The sequence below is a fragment of the Anabrus simplex genome, chromosome 7 (assembly GCF_040414725.1).
Source record: "Anabrus simplex isolate iqAnaSimp1 chromosome 7, ASM4041472v1, whole genome shotgun sequence".
NCBI classification, from domain to species: domain Eukaryota; kingdom Metazoa; phylum Arthropoda; class Insecta; order Orthoptera; family Tettigoniidae; genus Anabrus; species Anabrus simplex.
The window spans coordinates 166,212,157-166,235,848 of record NC_090271.1 but is presented as its reverse complement, the minus strand read 5'-3'; the positions used below and the strand labels follow the sequence as shown (position 1 = coordinate 166,235,848).

Genomic DNA, 23,692 nt, shown 5'->3' with positions numbered 1-23,692 from the left:
CCCGCTCTGAATATGTTCTACTAATCTCATGAATAGATACGAATACCGAGCCAATTGGCCGTGCAGTTAGGGTCGCGTAGCTGTGAGCCTGCATTCGGGAGATGGGTGGGTTCAAATTCCACCGACGGCAGCCCTGAGATAGTTGGCCGTGGTATCCCATTTTCACACCAGACAAATGCTGAGGCTGTAACTGAAATAAGGCCACGGCCGATAACTTCCTAATCCTTGCGCTTTTCCGTCTTTCCGTCGCCGGAAACTTTCGATGTGTCAGTGCGGCGTTAAACAAGTAGCAACAGCTGTAATAGGTAGCCTAGGTGTCACGGGAGGAGTATACTAGCTCGCAATTAATTGAAAACCAAGAAAGTGGTTGCGCGGTTTGGGGCACGTAGCTGTCAGCTTACATTCGGGAGACAGTGGGTTCGAACACCAATGACAACAGCCGTGATGATGATTTTGCGCGGTTTCCCATTTTCACATCGATCAAATGCTGAGACTTTACCTTAATTAAGACCAGCGTCGCTTCCTTCCCACTCTTTTTTTTTTGGCTAGTTTTTTACGTCGCACCGACACAGATAGGTCTTATGGCGACGATGGGACAGGGAAGGGCTAGGACTGGGAAGGAAGCAGCCGTGGCCTTAATTAAGGTACAGCCCCAGCATTTGCCTGGTGTGAAAATGGGAAACCACGGAAAACCATTTTCAGGGCTGCCGACAGTGGGGTTCGAACCTACTATCTCCCGAATACTGGATACTGGCCGCACTTAAGCGACTGCAGCTATCGAGCTCGCCTTCCCACTCTTAGCCCTTTCCTATCCCGTTGTCGTTATAAGACCTATTTGTGTCAGTGCGACGTAAAGAAAATTATATAATAATAAGGTTGCCTTGGCTTCTAAGTTCTTGTGAAATCCAAAGCATTGTACGGGGCAGAAACATGGGGTACTGAAGAAGGTAGTAAAATGAATGGCGTAGGGCTTTTAGTGCCGGGAGTGTCCGAGGACAAGTTCGGCTCCCCAGATGTAGGTCTTTTGATTTGACGCCCGTAGACGACCCGCGCGTCGTGATGAGGATGAAATAATTATGAAGACGACACACACACCCAGACCCTGTGTCAGCGGAATTAACCAATTATGGTTAAAATTCCCGACCCTGCCAGTAATCGAACCCGGGAACCATGTGATCAAAGGCCAGCACGCTAACCATTTAGACATTGACCCGGGCAGTAAATAACTACAAAACAAACAAACCCTACGGCACTACAGCCCTTACGGGCCTTCACCTACCAAGCGACCGTTGCTCAGTCCGAAGCCCTGCAGATTACGAGGTCAGTGGGACGAATTCTCTTGGCCGTTATTCTTGGTTTCCTAGACCGGGAGTAAAGGACTGCAGGTAATAGATAACAAGATAATAGATAACAAGATCTGAAAAATAATAACGGGGCTACCAGAATGTACAGCTAATACCGGAGTTAGAATTCTGTGTGTAAATATAAGTGTACAAACAGATATAGCTAAAAAAAAAAAAAGTAACAAAATATTCGTTAAGATTAAAGAGGGGAATATTGGATTTAGCATACCGACATCAGATGATACATCTACACGATGACCACTAGGTAACTAAAGTGAAAATTATGTTATATAGAATAGGAATGGGAGGCAACTGGGACAAGAGATTCAAAACGAAGAAAAATAGCTGAGGAAGAAAGTGACTATTTGAATGGAAGATATTGAAAAACAGATGATCATGTCATAATGAAGGTCCAAAAGAACATTGCTGGAATTCTGTGAAATAAGCAAAAAGTTTACAGTAAAGATAGAAAGACTTACGAATAGAGAAGTAAGAGGTTTAGTGTGGTGGCTAATAGGTATCTACAAGAATACGGCTCAAAGAGAGAAACATGAAGAGAATTGTTGTTTATGTGGAGAAATAATGGAGGAGGCACATCTGTTGAGAGTATGTAGGGAAACTTTCTTTTTTAGCTAGTTGCTTGACGTCGCACCGACACAGATAGGTCTTATGGCGACGATGGGGCAGGAAAGGCCTAGGAATGGGAAGGAAGCGGCCGTGGCCTTAATTAAGGTACACCTTGTCTGGTGTGAAAATAGGAAACCACGGAAAACCATCTTCAGGGCTGCCGACAGTGGGGCTCGAACCCACTATATCCCGAATGCGAGCTCACAGCTGCGCGCTCCTAACCGCACGGCCAACTCGCCCGGTATGTAGGGAAACAGACTCATTTATAGTCAAATACCAGGATAATGATTCCACAGCAAAAATATGAAGAACTTCATGAGATTATAAAATTATTAAACAGAGTGAATCACACCGGGTAGGGCAGCAACATTTTTTGTACATGAAAACATGTGTGTCAGCCTCTGTGGTGTAGTGGTTAGTATGATTAGCTGCCATCCCGGAAGGCCCGGGTTCGATTTCCGGCTCTGCCACGAAATTTCAAAAGTTGTACGAGGGTTGGAACGGGGTTCACTCAGCTTCGGGAGATCAACTGAGTAGAGGTGGGTTCGATTCCCACCTCAGCCACCCTCGAAGTGGATTTCCGTGGTTTCCCACTTCTTCTCCAGGCAAATGCCGAGATGGTACCTAACTTAAGGCTACGGCCGCTTCTTTCCCTCTTCCTTGTCTATTCCCTCTAATATTTGCATCCACCCCCCACAAGGCCTATGTTCAGCATAGCAGGTGAGGCCGCCTGGATGAGGTACTGGTCCTCCTCCCCAGTTTTATCCACCGACCCAAAGTCTCATGCTCTAGGGCACTGCCCTAGAGGTGGTAGAGGTGGGATGCCTCGTTGAGTCCGAGGGAAAAATTTACCCTGGAGGGTAAGAGGATTAAGAAAGAAGAAAGAAAAATAAAATAAAAATTACTCTCCCCAGTTTCAGGTGCCAAATCTAGGGGATGGGAGTATTCTATTCTGTTCTATATTCTATTCCACTGCAACTAAACGTACTCTAAGCATCGTATCCTCTGATTTTCTTATCGAGAATCAGAGGTGGCTTGTACTAAAATGCATGTGTGTGCCACAGCTTTCAAGTAGGAAACAAAACAAACAATACACGAACCCATAAAAATATGTTGTACAATTAACCTATCGCACTCACTCACTGACGAAAAATATAGTCAATTGCCTGTTTATTGCTGAAGAACTTGTCACTGACTTTAAAAATGATCCCCTCGATGTTGGCAACCATGCTGTTCTCAGTTAAGAGCATAGCAAGGGCACTAAGTCGTTGTTGTGACATATTTTGAATCTGTTAAGAAAAGAAAAAAAAATCCTGATCAACAGTCGCCAGGGTTGTCATGACTAATATTCTCAACAATCTGATAATTTAAGAGAACGTCTCTTGTGAATTACTGGTCAGGTTGAACTGAAATAGTGGTACAACTCCTTCAGTGTTCTTGAAGTATGGTCTTAGGTGTAAAAACTGAAAGCTCCGTCTTCAATCTATGTTTCTATAGCGTGGTGTAAGTAAGCCTGGACAACAGCATTAAGTTCTCCCTCAGGAAAATGACTTGAATAGGCCTATTACTCACATTTAACTCTTCCGAGCGAGTTGGCCGTACGGTTAGGATCGCGCAGCTGTGAGCTTACATTCGGGAGATAGTGGGTTCAAATTCCACCGACGGCAGCCCTGAAGATGGTTTGCCGTGGTATCTCATTTTCACAGCAGGCAAATGCTGGGATTGTTCGTTATGTTTCGGACCCATGTCATATAACATATTCTCTTCTTCTACGAGTGAGGAAAGCGTTCCTTATTGTTACACCCTGTAGATTTTAGCTACCTCTCCCCTACAAGTAGAGAGTCCTCGTGGTCATCAACACGATCCTTACTATCCACCCTCGCTCAGCACAGCAGTATAATATACAAGAAGGCATTTGAACCGGTAACCATACGCACCTGGAAATCTATCTCGACTGAAATGAGAGGCATAAGTAGAGGCATGATTTTTTCGCATTAACGATAAACGCGACAAAAAATATTTTGAAGCGATTTTGCGATATCTTTACGAATCATATGTTTCTGGTTAAGAAAATACGAATATTATGTTCGTGAATTAAAGCGAATTAAAGCGATAAGGCCATTTTAAAGCGAAATTCAATTATTTCGCGATAAGCGCGATATTACAGCGAAATCTGTAGAGAATAACGAAATTGACATTTTGTTCCAAGATTTTGTATGAAAAGAAAAGGAAGAGCGAACAAAGATTCATCAACAGGAAAGAAATATGTTATAATTAATGTTCTGGAAAATCTCTTTAAGACATGGTATCAAAGAAAAGGGGTTGGCTCCGGGCTTCTTGCCAAACGAAATGTTTGGAATGTTGTTCTTGGTGGCTGGTAATCGCACCCCAACCTGACTTCTCACGGCATTGTGCAATCCTGTAATCCCTAATGACGTCTACAAGCAGCACAATTGACTGGTGTAATTCGGCTTCGTGGTCAGCTAAAATTAAGAAAGTGATCACAGACAGTAGCGAAGATGGGTCGCTCGACAAGTGTTACGGTGCACAGCAGAGCTAAACAGTTTGCGAGTGAAGGTTTGCACGTTTCGAAAGCAATATTTTAACGTGTAGATGTTTTAATGTTCGTATCGAGTGGTAGAAAATAGATAATGTCTCAAAACATTGTTTTAAAAATAAGGAACATTCAGAACGTAAATTTTGCACTCCAACAGTGAAACGGCAGGCAACAATGGAACTCCCATTAGTATAAAAAGAAAGCTAAGAGTGAAAAAAAAGAAAAAAAAGAAAAAGGAATTTATTCACGAAACAACAGCGAAGCTGCTCAAAGCCAACATCCCTCTGGAGAAGGTAGACGACCCTGCAGTCCGAAAATGGCTTCAAAAGTATGTACCAGGATTATACAGGATTATATCAATTAAACCTCCACAATCAAGGATCAGTGATAGTAAGACTAGGTTTTCTAAGACCTCTCTCTGATAAAGATTTTTCTTTTTTCTATTGGTTCGGATTTGGAGACCTTCCCACAGCCAACCAATTAAGGAAACAATGATTAATTTTAGAATTTCATTAAAGCGAAATTAAAGCGATTCGGCAATGTCCATTTCGCGAAATAACGCGAAATTTAGTATCCTTCTCGCGAAATCGTTCAAAAATTAATGCGAAAAAATCATGCCTCTAGGCATAAGTAACATAAAGCTATTTAAAAAAAGGTACTGGAAGTTGTACCTACATTTAACGTAAAGAAACTACGATACATCCTCAAACGTTAGATTCTTAGACATATTATGTAAATGTAAGGTTCAGTAATAGTTTAAAATTGTCTATTTAGCTTTCTGACCATAGTAACTAAATTACCTTTAATAATTTCAATGTTAATTTTCATGTTAATTTTAATTTTAATTAAATTACATGGTATGCTAATTTCAATTAAGTTCGAACCCCACTGTCGGCAGCCCTGAAGATGGTTTTCATTGGTTTCCCATTTTCACACCAGGCAAATGCTTTGGCTGTACCTTAATTAAGGCCACGGCCGCTTCCTTCCCACTCCTAGCCCCTTCCTCCCTCATCGTCGCCATAAGACCTATCCGTGTCGGTGCGATGTAAAGCAAATGAAAAAAAATAAATTAAAATTAAATTATTTTACGTTTAATTTTAAATGCCTATAATGCAAAAAAAATCAGTTTATATAGGTGTATAATTATATGATTTTACATAACAGCTTCATAGCTTGAGCCCTGCAATGTACAAAAAAGACAATAATAAATGTATTTTCAAAATTTAAAAAAATAATTAATAACGTATCAAGAATCGAAACCTAACCATTGTTTTAGCAAGTCATATAAGAATATGTACTTAGTGTTTGTCCCAATATCGAAATAAATTATGTACCTAAAAACAACAGATTAATTGTGGTAATCACATAAATATGATTGCAAATGAAGGGTACATGGGTATGAGGGTATTTAGGGGTTGTAGTAAGGGTGTAAAGGAGAGGGCATGTAAGTCTCTGGTAAGACCCCAACTAGAGTATGGTTCCAGTGTATAGGACGCTCACCAGGATTACTTGATTCAAGAACTGGAAAAAATCCAAAGAAAAGCAGCTCGATTTGTTCTGTGTGGTTTCCGACAAAAGAATAGCGTTACAAAAATGTTGCAAAGTTTGGGCTGGGAAGACTTTGGAGAAAGGAGACGAGCTTGTCGACTAAGTGGTATGTTCCGAGCTGTCAATGGAGAGATGGCGTGGAATGACATCCAGTAGACGAATAAGTTTGAGTGGTGTCTTCAAAAGTAGGAAAGATCACAATATGAAGATAAAGTTGGAATTCAAGAGGACACATTGGGGCAAATATTTGTTTATAGGAAGGGGAGTTAGGGATTGGAATAACTTACCAAGGGAAATGTTCAATAAATTTCCAATTTCTTTGAAATCGTTTAAGAAAAGGCTAAGAAAACAACAGATAGGGAATCTACCACCTGGGCGACTGCCCTAAATGCAGATCAGTAGTGATTGATAGAATTGATTGAACATTTTTGATCTGATGACTCACCGTTATTTCATATGTTCAGTATCGATAGATGTCCTATTTCTTCTCTCTGAAATCGGACAACTGCATTATTATCCCTTTTTTAACTATGAGCAAGTTACGTACGGTTCTGTAGCAGCTAGGGTAGTTCATCGCGTTAGCTTGCTAGCCACTGTAAGTACGAATTCGGAAGGCAGTAGATTCGGATATCACTGCCCATCTTTGTAATAGTTTTTCGTGGTCTCTCATATAGATCCAGGAGTGTAGACTACATTTCTCATTGACATGACCGTTTCTTTTCCGAGGCCATTTAATAATGCAAACAAACCAGTCCCGTGGTGTAAGAATAGCGTGCGTGCCTCTCATCCGGAGGACCCAGGCTCGATTCCCGGCCAGGTGAGTGACTTTTACCTGGATCTAAAGGCTGCTTCGAGGTCCACTCAGCCTACGTGATTACTATTAGAGCTATCTGACGGTGAGATAGCAGCTCTGGTTTACATGTCGTAGCATTCGTCGTGCTGACCACATGTCACCTCACCGCTGAGCAGCGGTCGCTTCGCTTTGTAGCATGGGGTTTGCTTTTATAAGCAAATAAGTACACCAGAGCAGATAAGGTTATCAGGTGGATTTCAACCACATATCACGTACATGGGGATGATTATTAATATGTCCAAAATGCCTTTATTATTATTATTATTATTATTATTATTATTATTATTATTATTATTATTATTATTATTATTATTATTATTTACTTAACAATAGTTGTATAGAATCTGAAAATTTTCTTTGTATTCTTACAGGGAAGAGAACACCTGTTGGTCTAAACCGCAATACATGGTGAGTTTGATGTTTTGATGTTCCGTCTTTGGAGAGATTGCGTGACTTTCGTGTTTATTCTCAGGGCGACCGACCGAGAACAGGTTGCAGTCTTTATTCTTCTATCAGTCGTAGAGGCTTACACGGGCCACAGTCGCAATGCTGAATACATTCAACTCTCAATTTGGATGCGACCAGACCCCTGGATTAACAATGAAGATTTTGTCTGGTAATGATACATTTTGCCGGAGAAGTAGATCAAAACCAAAATATTTCAGCGCGGCTGTGAGCTTGCATCCGGTAGATAGTATGTTCGAATCCCACTATCGGCAGCCCTGAAGATGGTTTTCCGTGGTTTCCCATTTTCACATCAGGCAAATGCTGGGGCTGTACCTTAATTAAGGCCACGGCCGCTTCCTTCCAACTCCTAGGCCTTTCCTATCCCATCGTGGCCATAAGACCTATCTGTGCCGGTGCGACGTAAAACCCCTAGCAAAAAAAATATTTCACCCTATTTATTTTTAGAATGTCTGCTAAATCTTCAGCCTGGAGGCTGGTTAAATCCTCAAAATAACCGAGCGAGTCGGCCGTGCGGTTAGGGGTGTGCAGTTGTGAACTTGCATTCGGGAGAGAGTGGGTTCGAACTCCACCGTCGGCAGCTCTGAAGACGGTTTTCCGTGGTTTCCCATTTTCACACCAGGAAAATGCTGGGGCTGTACCTTAATTAAGGCCACGGCCACTTTCTTCCCACTCCTAGTCTTTTCCTCTCCCGTCGTCGCCATAAGATCTATCTATGTCGATGCTACGTAAAGCCAAGTGTAAAAAAATAATAATAAAAGAAACAAAGATCCTCAAAAAGCTCCACCAAAGGTTAAACGATTATAGGGAAACCGAAAAAGAAAACGATGATGGCGCCATAATGAGGGGTACAAGGCATGATGAGGAGTGAATCACAATTAGTTTAATTCTACAGTAACTGATGAGAAGATAGGTTGGCTACATAATGTTGGCAGTAATGATAACAATTAATATAACAGCAGGAGCGGCTCTAGGGATAGTAAAACGGTGACATGTCATTCCCAAAGGGTTGCGTCCCATTTGCGATCACAGCAAATTTTTTCCCATTAGCGATCACTCCCATTACAGAGGAGAAAAATAAAGGAATGCGAAGAAAGCTCAGTTCTTGTCCCATTTGTGATCACTGTAAAATTATCAGCAGAGTAGCAGTGTTTTCCAACGTCCACGCAGTAAGGGGGCTGCTAATTATGGCGCACTCCAGATAACCGTGTTATAAGGCTAGGCTCAGGGATTCTCCCAACCCGTTCCCTCTCTCTCGAACTTTTTTTGGAGGTGATATTAATCTGTAGTTTTCAACATATTTATTCCAGCTGTAGAAATCTATCGCTGATAGGACATGGAGTTCGCTGAGACGAATAGAGGCAGGCCTTTTGCTTTATATAATGGATAGTCTCATAGACATTTACGGGAAAGTCAAAGGATGTTTGGTGACATGGGTATGTTTAAAACAGAAGAAATCCCAGTGTAAAGGAAGGCTAGTATGCCAGAACGATACAGCGGTGAGAATGATCGATCATCAGTGCGTTTCCTGACGAGGCAAACTTGGACGTAAAGAAACCTATATTTCGAGCGAAGTAGTTATCACGCGAGTGCGGCAGTTCCTCAGGTATTTGACGAAGACATTCAGTCTTTACTTAACAAGGACGCCGCAGTTCCACAATTCAGAGAGTACGCTGTACCGAAACGGAAGCCATGCACAAAAAGTACAAAAAGAGCCAAGACATTCAGAGGAGGTTCGTCTTCGAGAGGAAATCCTAAAAGTGTCTGACGGGGAGAATTTTCTCCTGGGCGATGATGGTGTAAAAGATAGGTTGTTGGTGTTCGGTAGAGATAAAGGGAAGGAGATTTTGAAAAGAGAAAAGTCTTTCTTCATGGACGGGACATTCAAAAGCCGTAGTAGTCAGTTTAATCAAATATATTTCATACTTGTCGACGTTGGCAGCAGAGAAGGTGAAGCATCTTTGAAACGTCTTTGCTCTTCTTCCTGATAGAAAGAAGGAAACGTATTTGCGAATGCTACGATTGCTTCCACAAAAAATACCTGATTGGCAGCCTGAGACGGTATATACTGATTTTGAACGTCGGCTATCTCAGCCTTAAAGGAGGTATTTCCTTCGGTTAATATCCGCGGGTGTTTTCTTTTCATTTTACGCAATGCCTCAGGAGGAGGGTTCAGCATATGATATGACTACACTATACAAGGGACATGAAGACGTCAGACTGTGTGCGAATGTGTGCTGCTCTTGCTCTTCTCAAGCCTAAACAATGTTGAAGAAGGCTCGCTATATATCCACGGCCAAGCACCCGAAGAAGAAAAGCTCGTTGAATTCCTTGACTACTTCGTGGAGCAATGACTACAAAATCCTGAAGTGCCACCTGAATTATGGAACTGCTATCGGCGACGTCATAGGACGAATAATTCGGTGGACGGATGGAATCATGAACTGAACAGTCGGATTGGAAGACCACACCCCTGAGTGAGCGACCTCGTCGAGTACTTAAAACCTGAAACTGAGGAATCTAATCATAAGATTCTGAACTCTTGAATTTAAAAGGACTGAAAAGGAAAAAGCTGAACAGGGAGTTGTATGGAAGAACGGCAAGCATTATTGGAAGGTACGATGAGAATTTTGCTGTTGGAAAGTTTCCTACGACGATGTCTTACGTTCTGAAAGTTAACTAATGCCAAAAGGGCAATAAGGTTTTCAACTGAAGACAGAGTACGGTTACCCGTGCAGATCCATGGGGTCCGTTGGGCCACTTGAACCCCTGTCTTGAAGCTGGTGCTAGACGACAATACAGGCTCATCTCAAAACAGTTGAGGTGCCTATTTACGAAGAAGGCACGCAGTTCTGGCCGGCGCTAACAATGGACCTTATCGCACTATCATTTTAGAATTATTATTTCTTAAGATTAAATTTTGGAATTTCGTACATCTACTCCGAGTGTACAGTTTGAATATTTAAACAGTTTGAGCGTTAGTTGAGCATTCATTTAATCGTTTTTTTTTAAATTCGTGTGGCTATTTCTAGCCGAGTGCAGCCCTTGTAAGGCAGACCCTCCGATGAGGGTGGGCGGCATCTGCCATGTGTAGGTAACTGCGTGTTATTGTGGTGGAGGACAGTGTGTGAGTTGCAGGGATGTTGGGGACAGCACAACCCAACATCAAACCCGGGACCCTCTGAACCGAAGGCCAGTACGCTGACCATTCAGCCAACGAGTCGGACATTAATTTAATAGTGACACCTATTGTATAAAGGGGAAAAGAAGGTGTAAGTTTAAAGTTGGAGAGTTGCTTCAAAAAAGTGTAGCACTGTCGAAGAAGCAGAGTGTAACAGCAAAAATCTTTGTTTTGAATTTTAAGAAAGTAAAAAATATAACGGTTTTAATACGTCCTCCTTTTGTCCTGCTTTTTAAAACTCATTTGACCACCTTTACAGCCACAACTATCTGGTAATCCTAAATAAAAGGTCTCTTTTTGTCTGTCCCCGTATTAATGCGTCAGACTCAAACGGTAAACATAATTTAATGAGTTTCACCATCAGAATCCTAACACGTAGTTTTCGTCAGTTCCCCCTGTACCAGCCCTTCATTAGGGAATTCCCTCACAACGGTCTGAATGTTTGCAAGTCATTATGTTCTCACTGATAAGAGTGATCGCAAATGAGACAATGCTTAACACGTCAAAAATAAATTAGTCTTGCTTTCTACCTGAGTGATCGCAAACGGGACGACACCCCCTAGAGTCATGAAAAGTAAAATAATATAGTAGTTTGTAGTTGACATTTATACAACTTTGTTAAACAGCGGAGAAAACTTCATTAAAAACTTCCTTCAGCAACAGTGACTATCACTGTGGTCTGGTGAGAACGTGTTGGCGCTGCCTCATATAGTTGGTTACAAGTATTTTCTCTCCTTTTCGCAGTCAATGAAAATACTAGTGGCATTGCGAAACCGTGTACTACTCCGTGTAGAGTAAATAATTGTGTAAAATGAGTGTGTGCTGTTTTGAAGGTGCCGTCAGTGAATAATATGGCACTCACACTTAAATACATACATTTTGATATCTTGAAAATATCAGAATTCTCTCCTCATTATGCACACCAGAATCATGAATATAGGATTACTCCCCGCGTTATATAACTTTATACATGTATGAAATTTAAATATCAAACATTGATATGGGGTTTGGAGTTGGATTCCTATTTTGAATCCCGATTACAAACCTCTTCATCGTATTTCTTTCCAGTAAATTTATAACTACTTCTTCACGAGGAATTTTAGCATAACTTTTGATGTCCTGCAAAATATCCTATAAAGTCTCTGCCCAAGAGACACTGAAACGTTCATAGGCACTCCACTCATCGAAGATGATGTTTTCTCTTCCAAAGAAGCGTGTTGTCTGAATACACATGAAAAATGTCAAGACTAATAGATCCGTGGGTAGCAAACTCGGTATGACTGCCCTTAAGCCTCTCCCGTAAGGAATATTACCCGAACATCTTGGCACTATATCAGAAAATTCGTAAGCCACCATTCGAATCCTGAAACAGGAATAGACTACATGAAAGCGAGCATAAATACGCAACTAAGTTTTTCTGTTTGATGCTCCATGGCTAAATGGTTAGCGTGCTGGCCTTTAGTCACAGGGGTCCCGGGTTCGATTCCCGGCAGGGTCGGGAATTTTAACCATCATTGGTTAATTTCCCTGGGAAGGGGACTGGGTGTATGTGTTGTCTTCATCATCATTTCATCCTCATCACGACGCGCAGGTCACCTACGAGAGTCAAATCAAAAGACCTGCACCTAGCGAGCCGAAGCCGTCCTGGGATCTCCCGGCACTTAAAGCCATACCCATTTCATTTCATGTGTTTCAGGTGCAGTTTTTTTTTTTCCAAGAATTACTCAATTTTAGATACTCGAAAGGTTTACGTTCACACTCCAGAAGGCTAAAGATTACTTTGAATAAAGTTGAAACTCGAGTACCTGAAATGAAATAATTCGTGGAGAAATCTACTTCTAAAACCCACCATTATGAGTAAATACCACAGCATCTCTGCTACAACCATTAATATTTTTAAAAAAATGTTTTATGTCTCACCAACACAGGTCTATGGCGACGATGGAATAGGATAGGACTAGGAATGGGAAGAAAGCGTCCGTGGCCTTAATTAAGTTTCCTGGTGTGAAAATGGAAAACCACGGAAAACGATCTTCAGGGTTGCCGACAGTGGGGTTCGAACCCACTATCTTCCTAATTCAAGCTCACAGCTACGTGAACCAAACCGCATAGACAACTCGCTCAGTACGCAACTTAGTATGTTGAAGTAGCATTTTATTTGTAGAATGTAGGATGCACCCATGATCTGAATCCTTTATACTGTACATGTTACCGAGTGAGTTGGCCGTGTGGTTAGGGTCGCGCATCTGTGAGCTTGCATTCGGGAGAAAGTGGATTCGAATCCCACCGCCGGCAGCCGTAAAGATGCTTTTCCGCAGTTTCTCATTTTCACTCCACACATTTGCTGGGGCTGTACCTTAATTAAGGCCGCTACCTTCCCAGTCGTATCAGTTTCCCATCGCCGAAAACCTTCGATGTGTTAGTGCGACGTTAAACCACTAGCAGAAAGGAAAATGTTTATATTACTTCTACACATTCCTTAGGTTGTACATTCCACCTTTCACCCCCTCAAAATGACACGCCGAGCTTTTCATCCGTCACCTGTCAGGTCCAGCAATTCCAGTCCGATGAAAGTTTGCGTACGTCAGGCGACACGAGAGTTATTTCCCCGTCTATATTAGACTGTGACGAGTTCATCCCGAAGGTCGACGATGCAGAGTGAGCTTCCGCTTACTGGTGGCCACGGCCCTACCGTGACTCTGCAGTTTTGCATTCGGGAGACGGAAAAGGACTGGTCCCCACCATCGGCTGTCCTAAGCATGGTTTTCCATTTTCCCACATCTAGGCTAATACCAGAACAGTTCCTAGTATAAGCCACCTTCACCGAATCAAATCTACCTCGCCTGAGAGACATCCAGAAACGTTTCGCGCGTGTGGCAGGCTTTATGACAATGATGTTGAGTCCGCTGTATATTTCTCCTCGTCTACCTTATACCACTCTCCATGCCTCACTGAATAAACTGTAGTGTCTTATTCAAAAGTGGACGTAACAAACTTTGCCAGTGTCAGGAGACTACTGTTCAGTAGGGCTCGGATGTTCAGGAAAAGTCATATTTTTTCTTTGTCTCTATTTTCTTGCCTGATTGGATTTTGGTGCAATTAAGATGATTATCGTCACAATTAAGTGATTTTTATTTGTCATATAAATGCATATTTTGGCTATTTGTTGTCATAAGGTCATATTTGGACCTATTTTCGTAGAAATGTCACATTTCTGTCATATTTCGACGGTCTGACGACAGCTGTAGCTGTGCAAAATCATCTTCAACTTATCGGATGCGAACTAGTGTTCACAAAACTGCTTCTCGGCTGGTCACATCTGCAGTTAATACAAGTGGAATATCGTTTGTATAGAATGAAGGCAAATGACTTCACTGCACCTTTTACATGATTTAAATATGCACCAATAACCATGTGACATAGAAAGGAGTTTCTCTTCTTACAAGAATGTGCTTACCGGGCCGTGCGGTTAAAGGCACGCGGCTGTGAGCATGTATCCGGAAAATAGTGGCTTCGAATCCCACTGTTGGCAGCCGTGAAGATGGTTTTCCGTGGTTTCCCATTTTCACACCAGACAAATGCTGGGGTTGTACCTTAATTAAGGCCACGGCCGCTTCCTTCCAACTCCTAGGCCTTTCCTATCCCATCGTCGCCATATGACCTATCTGTGTCGGTGCGACGTAAAGCCACTAGCAAAATAATCGAAGGTCTTTCGCGCCTGATGATTTGAAGATTAATCTTGTCATACACTTCAATTCCACCCGCGGAGAAGAAGGAAAAAGGGTATGTCAGTTTGCACTATAGGCCCTGCAGCTCTACCATAATGTATTGAAAGACATCTACTTAATTCGTTTCGTGGTGCTCAATTTAAACTATAATGCATTTAATAATATTAATGAAATCTGGGCTTGAACGTTCCAAAATATTTTTAAAAAATGATTGATTTCTAGTTTTCTCGTATTTCAAACCACCACTACAGGATGCAAACATGTTTTGACTTAAAATGTTGTGTGATCTGATAATCTTAGTACCGGTATTTTATAGCTATGTATTCACATATGTTCGATAAGTTAATCAAGGACAATAGACTGTGAATAACTGCTAAACATGTATATTCATAAAATTAATATGAAAGTAAGAATAAAGAATTAAGTTAACAAATATGTATCAAAGCAACTGCCCTTTCGATTTATATTTATTAAAAATGTTCATATTTGTATTAATCGTTTTCCGGTCATATACTGTAATTTTTACGTCAAATTTCTCCACTTTTGAGGTCATATTTCGTCACCTTTGGGGTCATATTTCATCACTTTTGAGGTCATATTTGCTTGCTTATTTGGGCTATTTTTAGGTCTTAAACATCCGAGCCCTACTGATCAGACATCCTGAGTCATAGTTTCCCTACAGCGACCAGATCTTTCTACTCCTGCTCCAACTAATAGGATGCGCTCTACCCATCTAAGTGCTGATTTTGCCCAAAGATGCTACATTTCGAAGATACCACTAAATCTGGTTCCTTACTAAAAGGTCTCAGTCCACAACACTTTACAGCTACATAATAGTAACTAATTAAATAGAAGATTGTTTCTAAAGCGTTCATTCACTGGGTGTGGTAACTTTTTCCTTTCATTCAATACCTTGAAGCGGGCCACTTTGAGGGTAACGCCCTCTCTCTGGCTAGGATGTGTATGGTGATTTACGGTGCAGTGAAGGACGAAAAACAAGGCTGTGGCCTATGTATAGGCACTGACCCGGCACCTGGAAGTGAGAACGTGAATCCACGGAAAACCATTCTCACGACAGCCGATGATGGGTTTAACCTACTCGTCATCCGAATGCAGAGCAAGCCGTAGGCACACGCTCGGTCCTCTCCTGAAGGGAGAGGCGGGCCTCTTAAGACGGTTACGCCGTCTCTCAGGCCGGGAGATTTGTTACGGTGAAGGAGATGCTTGAAGAAGGTGAAGGGGTTGGCGACCATGGCCTATACTAGGACCTGTCCCGGCATTCGTCTTAGTGCATGAAAATGGGAAACCACGGACAATCATTCTCAGGACAGCCGACGGTTGGGGCCAGCCGTGAGGTCCAGCCCTGTCCCGTCTCCCGAATGCAGAGGCGCAGAACCACGGTAGAACCGTGGCCACCCCTCCTCTGCTCGGTTGGTCGGTCAGAGTGCAGAGCTGTTAGACCACGGACCAGCCGTGGCCACTTATGGGCCGAGACCCACTCTGCATCTACCGACGCCTTAGTAATCCTGTTCCTTAAAGCTACCATCTTTGAACATGGTTAATCTACTAAGTAAGGTGAGGACAATCGGCTTCGACAACAACAAAAGAAGGCACTAATAGCTAATATAAAATCTGAAGAAAGTACCGTACCGGTAGCCTAATTGTGAATGCCGTCAGCGGATATTACCAACATAACTCATCTGAGCATCACTCCATGAAATAGATTACCTACTGTAGACATGGGCAATAAAGGCCAGTGGTCCGTACGTGTTACACAATAATTTAGCAAGATGATGCGATGGTGATCTACTTTCTTGTCCCTCTACTGCTCCCCTTGCAACACGACACGCTAGATTTGTTTCCGGCTGCCGGCAGGTAGCGTGCGCAGCGCGTGGCGTTGCTAGGAGCAGGGGGCTGTGTTTGTGACAACAGAACATTCGCGGACTGTTTGTAGTGACGAGTGGAGTGAAGCGAAGTTGCAACAGGAGTCCTCGGACAGGTAAGGTCGCATATCCATCATGTAATAATTTTAGTCTGGAGCCCTTTCAGATAGTTGTATTTACGGGCGACATCGATGTTGGTGACTGTCAGTCAAATGTCTATTCGAATATGACTGAGGGCACGTTCAAATCTACCCTTCGAAGAGCGAGAAATTCTTGAAAAATCTCATCTAGGACTCTTGAGTCACTAACCATAACTTGTTTACGGAAGTAATATCGAGGAATTTATAGGATACTAGATTTTCAGAGGCATTTGAGGAAATCTGATACGGTACTAAGAAATTTGAGTTTTAAAGAAAATTACCTGGAACTAAGAAAGGGGGAAGAATTTGCCTTCTCTCTCTCTCTCTCTCTCTCTCTCTCTCTCTCTCTCTCTCTCGCCCTAGCGATTCATCAAAAATACATACGTGTTCACTGAGTGTTCACCAATTGTTCCAAACTGTCCTTTTGCCTTAAAATAAAAGTAGTTTTCGTAGGTGATGCAATTAGGAACGTTGAATATTTGCTGATTAGGGAATACGTTGGCTAGAATTCGTCTTACGAGCTCACAATATTCTTAGAATATCAACCACATATTCTGTTTTAAATGAATTATTAGACTGCTGGTATTTACAATACTGTACGCCATATACAGAAGCCCCCGAGTACCAGAATACAGTCCTGCAGTAGCCTACGTTCTTTAACTTGTCACTACGTAAATCTAAAACAGAGGCGTAGCTAAGGGGGGGTTACTTGGGGAACACCCCCCCCTCCCGCGGTGGAAATTTTATAAAAACAGAATAAACAGAAACTGGCAAAAAGCTAAATAACCATTCAGAGACATAATCCTCGAACCAACAGGTTGAATATATATTGCTAAGAAGCCTCGAAAGTTGGATTTTAGATTTTAAACTGAACATACCATTCGCTGTAAAATTGTTTACCTTGATCGTATCGTATTGGTTTTGTAGTGTAATGCAGTCTGAATATCAACATAATTCGCTTGTAGCCTAACAGTGTCCTTATAACAAGTCTTACATACTCGCACCCCACATGCGCAAGCAACTTCATTGTGTTCTATAATCATTTTGTAAATATACCCCCCCCCCCCCAAAGGCGATCCTGGCTACGCTACTGATCTAAAATCTGGGTCTCTCGAATACAAGAACTCCTAAATGACACCCGAATGCGTCAGCACCGGAAGGGAGTTTTTATTCAACTGTGTTTAATACATGAAAATGTTAATTGAATTCCTAAATTATATGAAATTCACTCGTATATAACCTGTAACCGGAGTGCAAAGTAGTGGGGGGGGGGGCAACATCTAGCCAATTTCCTATCTATCATGCTTCGGACACTGGAATTTCAGAAACATTTTCTCGGATTCCACAAAAAAGACCGTGCTATACTCTGTAACTTTATCAGGCTTTATGTTTTTAAAATGCTCATTTCTGTTATGAAAAATACACGGAAGAGAAGAGTTAAAATTAAGAAAGTGCAGAGGTAGGCTATGTCTGTAGCAGAGAGATGACCCTGTTTCATTCAGTTAATCGTAAACAGAGGAATATACTCTAAAGTACGTCCGTTTATTGCTATATACATACTTTAGTGTCTGAATATACATTAGTTCCGTAGCTTGGTCAGCGTATTGTTCGTTATACTGAACCCTCTTTCACACGCGACTGACCCGGATAATAACCAATATTAAATATAATCTGTAGGTTACGGCAAGAGAAGGCGAGAAGGGGAGAACTATTTTTTCTGGAAACATTGCTATGTCTATCACTCCTACTATCGACTTCCTCTTCGTAGAAATTCAGTGAAGTGTCCCGCATTCATGGTTGGTGACGTAGGACCTACTCTCTTCTTCAAAGACATTTTCTCCACTGTTGTATTAAAATATCTGCTCATTTTGTTAATGATTCATAGAAAATCAAGAATAGTTAACAACTCCGTGTGCTTGTGTTGTAGAAACAGTGTGATAGTGATCGTTGTTGTTTTAAAGTGCAAAACAACATGATTATCTGCCTCTCTTAACGATAACCATAGGTCTAAACCCTTCCATGAAAAAAAAGGCTGTGAGTATGGTAAAATAACGTTGGGTTTGGAAGAACCAGAGTTAATCAAGGCAGGTTAGATGTTGAGTATGAAAGAGGAGCTAGGCAAGAATGTGAAGCAATGCCAGGTTCAGCTGTTTTTCCCATGGTTATCTTGTCAAGTTCTGAACTTGCAATTTGCTGAAGGACTGTCAACAGGATAAAGTATGCAACTGTAATTAAGTTGCATGTTTAGCTCTAAATCTATGATAAGTGCTACGAGACTTAATGCAAGACTGTGCTTAACGTGCGATTTACATTAACAGCAGTTGTTAAAAATCACGATTGGAGTATTCGAAGTTCTATTTCCATCGGAAGCGTCGCCCGCTGTCTGCTTCAATACACTTGGCCGCACTGTTACGAAACGCGCATGGCTGTGTGAAGCAATTAAGGATTCACGGCACCTTTTCAGCTCTAGGATACAAATTTAGTCAATTAATAAAATTAAACATATTTCTGAAACTGTCATTTAATTGTTTTATACCGGGCAAATTGACCGTGCGGTTAGGGGCGTGCTGATGTGAGCTTGCATTCGGGAGATAGTGGGTTCGAACCCACTGCCGGCAGCCCTGACGATGGTTTTCCGTGGTTTCCCATTTTCACACCAGGGAAATGCTGGGGCTGTATCTTAAGACCACGGCCACTTCCTTCCCACACCTAGCCGTTCTCTATCCCATTGTTGCTCTTAGATCTGTGACGGTGCGACGTAAAGTAAATTATTAAGAAAAGGAAATTATTTTATTCATCATATTGCAGTGAAAGTGAAAGATATTTTAAAACTATCTTTCATATTCTTGTAACTGCCGGGCTTAAACGGTTGAGGCTCCGGCCTTCCGACCCAACTTGGCAGGTTCGATGCTGGCTCAGTCTGGTAGAATTGAAGGTGTTCAAATACGTCAGTCTAGTGTCGGTAGATTTATTGGCATGTAAAAGAAATGCTGGACATAATTCAGACACCTCGGTGCGGCGTCCCCGAAAACAGTCAGAAGTAGTTAGAATAGTGGAATGTAAAAATATTTTATGCTCTTTAAATACGGTACTGAGAATAGAATCCTGGTTTATACGGCGTTTAGTGCTAATTACCTTCAGAATGAGCTTCGTGAGTGATGGTACCTTCGCGTATTACCCTGCAGTGACATTTTAGTGGAGAAGCCACGTTAATCTTAAGTTTGCTGCTATACACATCATCTTGCCAGTTAACTCTGATATCTAACGTGGTGACATACCATTTTCTTGGTGATCAGTATTGTAAGACTAAATTATTCTCCATTAGAATATCTGCTATTAAGATACTACAGTAATTTGCCAACCTGCTGACGAAATGTTTGCTGTTATACAGTGATACTGATAATGGTCCGGGTTGTTATGCAATTACACATTTTTCCTTAGTAGATGTGTCTGAAAACTCAAAATATGGGCGAATAAGGCTATTTAAAGTCTATACGTTCAATTTTAACTTTAAAATATATACATTTGTGTAAAATATGTACAGATGATTAGTAATTACATATTTTATATAAAATTTACATTCACGCCAAATGATGTTTAATCGAACACCTTGAAGAGATAATTGCATAAAAATAATGTCGGTGAAGGATGTGCAAAGTGTCTTACAGAACCTAAAATTGCATGTAAAGTGGCGTATATTGATTGCAACTTCGGCTGGATTCTTGAAAGCATAAGAAACTATCACATTATCACTCATGGCATTGAATGACATGATCATTGACGCAGAAAGTAAACTTAATGCTGTCCGTGGAACTGTAGGTGAAAAACTCGAAGGAATCCTTCAAAGAAATCCAGATTATTGCATTGTATCTTCTGTTATCTAGATTCTTGGCGAAGAAACTAAGAACCCTCTAGGAGACTTTGCGGCCAGCCACAATCATGTGTTGAACTATGAACCTGTGGCCTCACGCGATGTCCAGAGATCATTTTCGGTGTATAAGAACATACTTTCCGATGTCCACGAAACTTCGTTGGAAATATTCTTTTATTTCATGACGTGGTTAACTTGAGAATCACTCCAGTAACTATTGTGACCTATTGAAGTATGTAGTTTTTATGAAATATATGTTCTTGAACTATTTTAGAATAAATAGCAACAGTTTATAACTCAGGTTGCAATTTTGATAAAACATATTTAGGCCCTAGTAGCCCATATCAAAACATAAATTCTCTTGATTAAACTGAGCAAGAGGTGATGTGGACTAAAACGAAAATCCGGATTATACTGTAGTAAAATAATGGGAAAATCCTATTATACAATATATTTTTCAAACTCGCCATTTATCTTTACAAGGAAATAAACTGTTTGACGTGGCTAAGCTAAGGTTTTATTTATTTAATCGTGTCAGAAACTACAGTGAGTCAAAATGAAACTCATACACTAGAGGAAAGCTTGTTTATTTGGATTTAACACAAAATATAACCATTACTTTATTTTAGTCTTGGTTGTGGTTTAACAAATACGCATTTCTCTACTAAGCTACAAAGTAAATTAACTCCTATTTCTTATACTTACAAATAAAATTAATACATTATTCTTGAACATACATGAAACAGATCAAAGAAAAACTCATACACCTTCAAGTAGTTCCTGAGCGACCTCTAATAATACAATGTTTTTAACAGTTAATACTTTGTAGGATACCCTTTAGCACTTTTCACAGCTCTTAAACAGTTAGGCATAAATTGTACTAACTTTTCGCAATAATATGGATCTATTTTCTTCCGTTATTCACTTAAAGACATTTTCAGATCACCTTTGTTCGAAATCTGGTGTTTTCTTATCGCTACTTCCAAGTAATGCCATAAATTTTGTGTCACATTTAAGTCTGGTGACTGTGGAGGTGTCTCGAGTACTTTTGGGCAATCATACAGCAGCCACATCCGCACTTTGTGAGCTTTGTGCTTCGCGTCGTTATGTTGGTAACACTTACATCGATCAAGTATTCCAAACTCTTGACCACTAGGTCGTAAATGTTCTTTCAGTATATTTATATACACATGTTGATCCATGGTTCCATCAATAAAAGCCAACTCTCCTGGTCCACTAGCTCACATGTACCCTCAGACAATTACACCACCTCGACCATGTTTGACACTTGAACGTAGATTGCTAGATTAAAGCTCTTTATTTGGTTTCCTCCAGACATATACCTTTCCATCTGATCCAAAGAGATTGTATTTGCTTTCATCCGCAAAAATAACGGTCTTCCGGAAGTCAAATTCTTTTTCTACATACTCCTTAACGAAGCTCAACCTATTCTTCCCATTAATTTTGCTAACAAATGTTTTCTTCCGTAGCTATTGGTTCATGCCTGTTACTTTTCTTTAGGATAAGTCGAATCGTTTCTGGATGTGCTCTCTTGCTGATATGTTCCTCAGCCATCATAGCCAGTTTCGGACCACTGAACGCTGGATTTTCCTTCACTCAGTTGTATGGCTTATGTTCACAAGTTTTCCAATTTCTCGGAGTGTTTTTCCTCTTTTATGGTGAAAAACCGTCAGTTCTCTTCTTTCGAAGATTGTCCTCTTTGACGCCCCATGATAGCACCGGAACTTGTCTGTACTTCACAACTCTCCACAACAAACTGAATGTCGTGTGGAAACACAAACATACAGCATTTGTACTGCCCTCGTATCTGCTCATGTAGGACTGTATGAGTTTCATTTTAACGTGCCCCAGCAATATATAGACAAAGAATCTGTTATATCTTTGCTAAGTTAAAGGATACGCTAACTAACCTGTGGTGACTTAATAATTCAAGACGTACCTTTATTGTTCCGCACATAAAATGCGAACATAATTATTGTCCACATTCCTATTCATAAAAACATACTAGTTACAGTAGTATATGAGTTTCAATTTGACTCACTGTACATCAGTCTTAAAAGTACTAGCTTAACATAATAAGTACCGGTTGCCTTCAATATAAAAGGTAAAATATTTAGCTAGTACTATAAAATTGCATCATACCCGTGCGGCCAGTATCCAGCATTCGGGAGATAGTGGGTTCGAACCCCACTGTTGGCAGCTCCGAAGATGGTTTTCCATGGTTTCCTATTTTCACACCAGGCAAATGCTGGGGCTGTACCTTAATTAAGGTCACGGACACTTCCTTCCCACTTCTTGCCCTGTCCTGTACCATCGCCCTCATAAGACCTATCTGTGTCGTTGCGACGTAAAGCAACTTGTAACGATCAGTTATAAAAATTCTATACAGAGAACCTGCATTATATATTAGCCCACTGTGTGACCAGTATTTTGCCCATCATATGCTTCAGGTGTTGCCTTCTTATAGTCCTTCATCGTACACCTATATGGGCATAATCTGCAAACAAGGTGGTGATGTATGGTTTGTTCCTCCCCGCACGTGTACATGGCGGTGTCGAAAGTTTATCCCCATTTCTTCATATTCAGTTTGGACCTACCTACCCCGCACCGCAACCTGTTCAGAGTTTTCCACGAAACCCGTCCATTGTCACGTCCTAAAGGTAAGCTTTCACAAGGAAAGTCTTCACGATCTTGAACTCTTTCGATTTGATGGTTTGTACCCTTATAGACAATAATTTTCTGAATTTTCTGCCGTTCTTTCAATTCTAGCTGCCACTTCATGTCTGTTATCTGATGGAGAAGTTCCGGCTAATCAGTCAAGTTTTCCTACAGGCTCCAGGCTCTTAGTTTGTTACCGCACTACTCATAATTAATAAACAGATACAAAATCATGCATACAGTAGTGTATTTGAATAGCTTATTAATCACTTAAACATGACATTTAAACACGTTATTTCCGAAACTATAATATACGAGTAAATAAAGTATTGTACTGTAATCTGTTAAATTATTTATTCTGCATGACGAATAAATACATAATTTTTGCTGAATTTGATCTCGACTAACGAGAAATCCGGACTAAAGGGGGCCGAAGAAACTGGGCTCTACTGTAAATATTTTGAAATTCTTTTTTTTTTTTTACATATTTTTATGATAATGTTACATAGACTCTAGTCATAAGGAAGAAGATCCAGGCATTGGGTAGCAGTGGTAATATTTAGATGACAGGAAGTCCTTTGTGTGATTATTAATGGATTCAAGAATAATATGTAGAGATTTCTTCAGACTGGGAAGTATTTGTTTATCATCAGTGCCGCATTACGCCTCATCAAGAGGAGATCGAATGTTGCACTTTCACCAGTGTCTGTGCGCGTTAGTTCCGCTCACTTTGAATTTCCGCTTGCAGCAGGGATCCATGCTGGTAACGAATCCAGTAGAAAAGGCTGGTTTTTATCTGTGGCTCAGACGATTAGAC

The 23,692-nt window shown here is 41.0% G+C and overlaps 1 protein-coding gene across 1 annotated transcript in view; it reads left to right on the top strand.

Annotated features, from left to right (window-relative positions):
• The first annotated feature begins 16,256 nt into the window (after positions 1-16,256).
• LOC136877757 (G-protein coupled receptor family C group 6 member A) overlaps positions 16,257-23,692 on the top strand; it is a 166,522-nt gene continuing 159,086 nt past the window's right edge. Inside the window, exon 1 of the mRNA XM_068228736.1 lies at positions 16,257-16,301. The gene's annotated coding sequence lies outside the window, so the exon portion shown is untranslated. The remainder of the gene's footprint in view (positions 16,302-23,692) is intronic.